The sequence below is a fragment of the Melopsittacus undulatus genome (assembly GCF_012275295.1).
Source record: "Melopsittacus undulatus isolate bMelUnd1 chromosome W unlocalized genomic scaffold, bMelUnd1.mat.Z SUPER_W_unloc_4, whole genome shotgun sequence".
Lineage (NCBI taxonomy): Eukaryota > Metazoa > Chordata > Aves > Psittaciformes > Psittaculidae > Melopsittacus > Melopsittacus undulatus.
The window spans coordinates 1,722,555-1,730,276 of record NW_022993946.1 but is presented as its reverse complement, the minus strand read 5'-3'; the positions used below and the strand labels follow the sequence as shown (position 1 = coordinate 1,730,276).

Sequence of the window (7,722 nt, the reverse complement as noted above, 5' to 3'; positions counted from 1 at the left end):
TCCAGACTCAGGAGAAGAGAAGCTGGTAGTGGGAGAACTGGCAAGCAGGGCAGCTACATCAGCCCCGATCCCAAAAGTTAAGCAGAGTCAGGTTTGGGTGTTGTCTAAGGTTAGACAAGTACATAGGAGCACCAGGAGACTGTCCTCAAGGCTGGACAGTTATGAGTGGCAGGGCATGTGGGACAGTATGGCCAGGTATCTGATCCACTGGGCCCCTCCAGTGCTTTGGAAGCATTGGAAGTGGAAGGCAGCTGTATGGAGTCCCCAGCAGCAAGCTGTAGAACTGCTGAAGGGGACGGTGAATGATTTTGAGCCTGGTGGGCCCAGATATTTCAGGCCATCAGTCCAGAGATGCAACATAGAGATGTCTCATGATCGAGGGGTGGACTTAAGAGTGATGGTGTATTGAAAATGTGGGATCTGAGCATGACGTGAATGGTATGGAATAAGGGGTGGATAATGTCATGGGTTCAGCAGTAGCTCATGCTCTGCCGGGGAGGAGGGGAGGCCGGAAGGAAGGAGAGACAGGACACCTGACCCAGGCTAGCCAATGAGGTATTCCATACCATAGCACGTGATGCCCAGGATGCAACTGGGAAAGAGAGAGCTGGAGGGGTGGAGCGCTGGAGGAAAATGGAGGATGGAGCACGCAGTGCTCGGCCGGGCAGGGTGGAGTGAGTTATGGGTCGGTGGCTGGTGGGGTGTTGTATTCTCTTCACTTGTTGTTTGCTGTATCATTATTATTTGTAGTGGTAATGGCAGTGGTGATTTTGTGTTATGCCTTAGCTATTAAACCGTTCTTATCTCAATCCATGGGGGCTACATTCTTTGGATTTTCCTTCCTAACTCTCCGGGAGTTGGGGGACTTGGTTTAAACCATGACAATATGCCAAATTGCTGTAGGTGTGTGTAAGCAATAGTATATAAGGAGTTAATGCTTTGCAATAAATGGCGTTTTGTCTGATCATATTGATCTCTGACTGAATCCTTTCCGTGGCAGTCTTCCACAGCACTTTTTGCCTGCTTGTCAACAGGGGGTAGTGACTACAGATTATCCAAAGGACAAATAGGCACAGTAACTAATCTGAACTTTAAGCCCTTTTTCTGAACAGCTGGTCACATCAAGCATCATGCTCTGCAGCAGCATTTATAGCACTCTTCAGTGTTCTTTTAAGTGGCTGGTGTACTTGATCCATTTCTTTAAAATATTTTAATGTTAAATAAAAATATTTCAAATCTGTCATGAAAAAAAGGTTTCCTTTTCAGATTCCATAAAAGCTTATGAACTTCATTGGCAGAATTTCTGTAATGGATCAGGAGTTAGGACCAGCAGAACAGGCACTTCAGCAACATTGTCAACAGTTTCTGAAGTCATATTGGTGAAGACTGTTTCTTACTACTTAATGGTGGTGTAAGGACACCAGTGGGGAAAGGTGAAGTCCTGTTCTGCTCAGCCAATAGGGCTTGTTTTGCTTGAGCTTTATCCTGAAAGCACAGGAAAAGGAAAAAAGAAAATATCTTTACTTTGGTATATCTGTGCAACAGAGCAATTTAATTCAGTTTCATAAATTTGATAGATTGCCATTATGGATATTCACCTCTGTATCTAAACCCCCTAGTAGCAACCAATAACTCATGTAGTACACAATAGTTAGTGAATACAAACTCCAAGAGATCAGCATTAACTTTTGGGATCTGATGGTCAGTATATGGTACTTGTATCTTCAAGAAAGCAAAATTCAGAAGATACTGTACAGTAAGAACTTTTATATTATTTAGAAGTTATTAAATAAAAGTTAAGGATAACTTAGATTAACTACAATTTGCTGGACAAGATTTTGATCCTCTGCAAGTTTCTCATGCTAAAACCTACTCTTGCTCAACTTCTCGTTAACCATCACTGCCACATAAGTGTCCCACAAGATCAGTCTCAAGTGATCAGTCTTTATTTTCTTTTATTCAGACAAGGTTGCATAACCTGTATTTTCTATAAAGAAAGGTATAACATATAGTATTTGAAGTATTCCAGAGGGTAGAAATAAGCTTCTGATTTCCAGGGTAACTGTATGCTGTTTAAGATGAGAGACTTAAGTCACAATCACCTTTTTATACTAAAAAAGTCAGTCCCAAGACAAGTCTCTGTCCCAAGACTTTTGGAACTGGAGTACAACTGTGTGCCTTTTATCATCTGAATACACTCAGTCTCCATCTGGTAATGCTTCACTTCAGTTTACTATATGTTCTAACCAAAGAAGAAACAAGACAAAGATTTCACAGACAGATTTTGTCTTCATTATGCACATGCATACCAGCAAATCCAAGCTGTTTATGTGCATCTGTATAGTGTCCAAGTCTTCAGGAGCTATATGCCTGAAGTGTTTGAGTTTGGAGCTTCCTACTTCCCTTATAGCCATCGCAAATGGAACCATCCATTTCACACATTCCTCTATCTCACACCATTCATAACCTGAAAGACAAATGCTTATGCTTATCTGCCCAAATGAAGACTTAATGTTTGTAAATACTTTAGACTTAACTTATAGATGTCAATACCTGAAACTCAGCATCAACTGCATCAACTCAGATGAGGAGAACAGATACAAAGCAGAAGCTGCAAGTACTCCATATGTATATTCCAAGCAGCCAACATCCAGCACACAGAGGTCCAAGAGCTACAAGACAACATATGATTAATAAATCTATCACAAGAACACTTTCTTTCCAGGTGAAATAGCATTTGAAGGAAGAAGTCAGTCTTACCTTTGCTGTTTGTACAAATATTTGCTGTGGATATTGTGGTAGCAATACCTCATAAAGCTCATTTAAATATGCAACTTGCATGTAAATGTTCAGCCATGATACAACTGTCACTGGATTTCAGTTCCAATTAAGAGCCTGAAAGAGTAAACATTCATAAGACTTCATTATTGATAAAGGTCTTAACTTAAACCATGCAATTTTATTTACTCCAAATCAGAAGCTGTAATTCCAGTTGGTCAAGGCATCTTTGAAACGCAAATCTAATCCTCTCCTGTACCTCTTCCTGGTGATAGGGTGAGGAACAACTAGTTTTGTTAATATGCACATACTGGTGGATGCTTTAAATCACTTGTTACCTAGAGAACAGTTTTCTAATTAGAGAAATTGTGCCTCTTAGCAGCACATAAGATGAACTGAGGCTCTCTGCTTTTAGTCTGATAACACTATATATTTTTAAAAATTAAAGCAGAAATAATTCCACTTTGAAATATTACCTTCTTAATGATTGATTCCATACCGAGGATTTCATCTTCTGTACAAGCTCCATCTGTAACATAGGCAAACTGGTGCAACCTCGGTGGATAAATTTCCTGAAAGATATACACACACTCATGGTGTTCTCTGCCTTTAATAACCATGAATTTCTTGTTCAACCTTCCTGCTCATAGCTTTCACCTTTCACTTTCAATGGATCAGTACAACATGCATTATGTTTGACTACAGTATCACTGAGATGGCATCATAATTGACATAAAGTTTTTATGTCCTGAAGAAAAGTCTACTTACCCCTTGCTTGAGAAGAACAGATTGAAGAGTAATAGCTCTCTTAAAAGACAAACAGTAAGTACTTAAAAAGCACTGTGTTTTAACAGTTCAATTTGTTCTAGTAAATAAGAACAGCTCAGACTCTCATCCAGTAGGCACTCCGTTGACAACAGAATTCCAACAGCTGGTCTCTGTATATACAGCCAGCCAAAAAACTCATTTAGCAACTGCAATTAAAAAAATCAGATTTGTTTTAACATTGAAAAGATTATCCTTTTAAAATTAAAGATATACTGTGATGATAGCTAGTCTTAATTTTAGACACTTAATAAAGGAATTACAAAAAAAAAAAAGTCTCCCAGCTGAAACATCATAGCAACAAGCTCTATAAAGCCTGCCAAAACCACTAGCATACAAGTGTGCTGTCTGTCCATACACATTTTTATGCTTAGGTAAAGCTGGAGATATTTACCTCAAGCTTTGCTGCTATGAATAAAGAAGAGATATCAATAAGCTGCAATAGTGTTTTTAAAATATTCTGTTGTGTTGCCATAAACTGATCAAAGAAATCTTGTGCTAAATAAAAAGTTTCGCTATGAAGCTTGTAGACTTCGCAAACCTGGAGAGACAGGAATTACAAAGGTCAAAACCAGTGTTAAGAGTAAAAAACAGATGTTACAGATGTATTAAAAATACCAACAAAACCAAGAGCTAGACATAAAATTCATATAGTCTTTCTGATTCACTGCTATTGTGGAGGAATATGTTAACTAGGAGCATGACTTAAACAGTTTTCTTTGACACAAGATGACTGCCACTACAGTAACTCCCCCCCCAAGACAAAAACAAACACACACACACACAAAAATCACAAAAAGAGTGAAAATCCTTTTAGGAAATGCAAGCACATATTCTAGCAATGTCAAAACATCAGTTTGTCATTTTTGCAAAGCTGCATCATTCCAACACATCAAAAGAGAAAATTCTCACAAATACTTCATAATTAAGAACAGAGACTATGCTGCCAATTTATCTGAACAGCAAAAGACACTCACAGACAGAAGACTTGTAGTACATTCTACATAGCCAGTAACAGAGAGGTTGTAAGATGCACCTGATCTCCAAACCATTCATTTCCATTTTACATAATCACTTCTGCAGCTTTATCTGCTTACATCACTTTAGGGACAAATTCACTATCAATCTATCAATGAGTAACAGCAAATATTGTCTGTTTGTACACTATCAACTCAATCCATTATACATTCTTTTTTAAAGTTTGGTGCCATTCACTGACAAACTTTAAGGTGAAGGTCAGTGTCTACTGTTAAATGGGTTATGCAAAGAACTTTAAGTGTACTCATGACAGCTATTAGCACACTTCAACAAAAGCACACTTGAAATACTTACAAGCATGGAAAAACTTACCTCCATTAGCCAGTCTAGAACAGTTGTTATCATTTTAAGTTGCAGGATTAGGTGCCTTTGCACATAAAGTGGATCCCTCACATATGCCTCCCCTTTATTTATCATGTTTTTCCATGTCATCTCTGTTTGCCCAGCTAAGACAGATCAATACGTTTAGTCTCAAATAATAAAAAAAGGAAAATAGACAACCAGCAGCAAAACAGCACTTACCCTAGAACTGGTAACGGTGAAGCTCTAGTTGGAACAACACTTAGATATATAAAGTGAGAGTAATCAACACCAACTGGATCATCATCTTTATCCACAGTACAAATCAATATATGGGCATTTTTGGGAACACTATTCCAGGATGGCTGTTAAATGAAACACAAGATTTTACACTATGCCTTTTAAAATAATTATTTTAGCTGTAAATAGAATATATTGGCAAGAAACTATGACAAAAACTATGATTACCTCTTTAAACTGCACAGAATCACAGAATTGTTGAGATGGAAAGATATCTGTTCAACACCTTGTCCAACATCCCTGCTCAAGCAGGGCCATCTAGAGTCAGTGGCCCAGGACTACATCCAGACAGCTCTTGTCCCATCACTGGGCACCACAGAAATGAGCCTATCTCCATCTTCTCTACATTCTCCCTTCTGGTATTTCTATACAATTGATAGAATCTCCCCAAGCCTTCTTTTCTCATGGCTAAATGGTTCCAGCTCCCTCAGCCTTTCCTTATAGGAGACACTCTGGTCCCTTAATCATGTTGGTGGACCTCTGCTGGACTCTTTCCAGTGTGTTGAAAGTTTCTCCTGTACTGAGGAGCCCAGAACTGAACACAATATTCCAGGTGTGGCCTCACCAGTGCCGAGTAGAGGGTTGTTGCTTATTTTCACAGCAGAGGAAGTTTGCAACTAAAGCTGAAGAACATTTACCCTGTCCTCCTCTTGAAGGACCACAACTGCTTTGTGGAAAAATATCCAAGTCAGTCTCCTATTGTAATGTTGCATTTTGGCTTTGCCAGAAATATGCTTGCCTACAGGTAAAGAATAAGTGGACGGAACCTTAACCTCCCCCCCCCAAAAAAAAAAGCAATCCTGACAATGAACACAGCAAAACAGTAGTTTTTTTATAGAACTTCTTTTTCATCCAGCAGTGTTAAGATGGAGGAGAAAAAAAAAAGCACTTGTGACCCAAATGTTTTCAGAATAAAGCAAATACATGTTAATTAATTATTATTAAAGTATCAAGTTGACTATCTCATATACAGAATTTTGGCAAGGTCTGTCAGCATCAGACATCCAACACCCATCATATCCTTTTATTTGGATGAGAACTTGAGGTTTACCTTTCTCCTGCCTAATTCCATTTAACAAAGGTCTTGGTGTACACTTCACACAGCTACCCAGGAAAATACTACTTGTTCTATTTGGCAGTAGAATACAAAGCCAGCCCCATGTCATCATACCCAAGCAAATTAAAGTTTTGGCTTTTCTGCCTGACAGTGAAGTCAGCCATCTTGCTGCAAACTGATCTGTTCTGCACCACTAAAAGAACAGAACTTCCTAACAACATTTCTGATGTACTTTATGAAAAATAAACAATCAGAAGAATCATCAGGTGCTAACAAGTAAAACACTCTACATGAAGTTTTGCCTCTTGCAAAGAAGCTTCCACAAATGATTTTTGCCCTGTCCTTGCTACAAATGACATCACTTTCCAGCAAAATGGCTACCTCCTAGCACCAGCTTTAGAAATAGAAACCACTGACTTGATGAAACGAAACCCACAGTTCACTCACAGCTAAGATTTCTTTGTACTTTTGAGTTACTGAAACACAGATGGGTAGCTTTTCTTCTTGGAGTTCTACATGCAAACCCAGCATAGCTACATAACCAGCCATGCCACAATTTAATTTAGGTGGGGCAAGGCAAAAAGAGGGAATAGTATCTTTATCTTAAAAATTACAAATTCCTTACAAAGTTAAAATTTAAATAAGTGTCACATCAGCATTGTTATAAGTTATTTTTTGTCCTCCCTCAAAACTAGACTTTAGTCACACTTTGTTCTCCAAACCACCTGGCAAGCCCAGCTGCCAACAGCCTTTGGAGAAGTGCTGTCTTATCAGTTAATCAGCAAACCAACAGAAAAGCAGCAGATCATATAGTATCTTTTAAAGGTGCCTACAACACAAGCAGCTTCTGAAGAACGAGGGACCTGCTCCACCAAGTTCTCAAACAACATAGGTATCTCACATGCTACATGGCAGCAGGAACAATTTATTTAAGATATTTCACCACCCCAAATCTCCTATAAGGAAATAGAAGTCAAGGGTCAGGAGCCTCTTAGGTGTTTTGAGAAGTGAAAATGAAGTTTTTTGAATAGATAATGTCACCCACTACAATGACTGGGGAAGAGATGCAAGTAACAGAAAAACCATATGGCTTATCAAGGGACAAGGAGAAAACACGTGCAGAGCCCGCAAAAGAAAAGAGGCTATTGAGAAGAGACAGGAGTCTAAATTAACATTGGTGAGGGAACACCATAGCTGTTAATCAGAATCTTGAGTCTTCAAAAGCAGATTTAGCAAGACATTCAACCAAAACTAAGAAACCATATCAAGAAACTGCATTACATCACACTAACTGTAAGGAGCCACCACCAAAAAAAAACCAAAAACCAAACCAAACCAACCAAACAGTTTAAGGTGGGGAGGGTGCAAGGAAACCATAAAAAGCTTCCTTTGGGCTTGCACAGAGGCAACCCAAAATAAGAGAG

The 7,722-nt window shown here is 38.9% G+C and overlaps 1 long non-coding RNA gene across 1 annotated transcript; it reads right to left on the bottom strand.

The window, feature by feature from the left end:
• Positions 1-2,072: 2,072 nt before the first annotated feature.
• On the bottom strand, positions 2,073-3,590 carry LOC117438268 (uncharacterized). The gene is made up of 4 exons (XR_004550678.1): positions 3,255-3,590; positions 2,761-2,895; positions 2,554-2,672; positions 2,073-2,467 (listed from the first exon to the last, which is right to left on the bottom strand). It is a non-coding gene; the product is annotated as an uncharacterized lncRNA (long non-coding RNA).
• Positions 3,591-7,722: the final 4,132 nt, after the last annotated feature.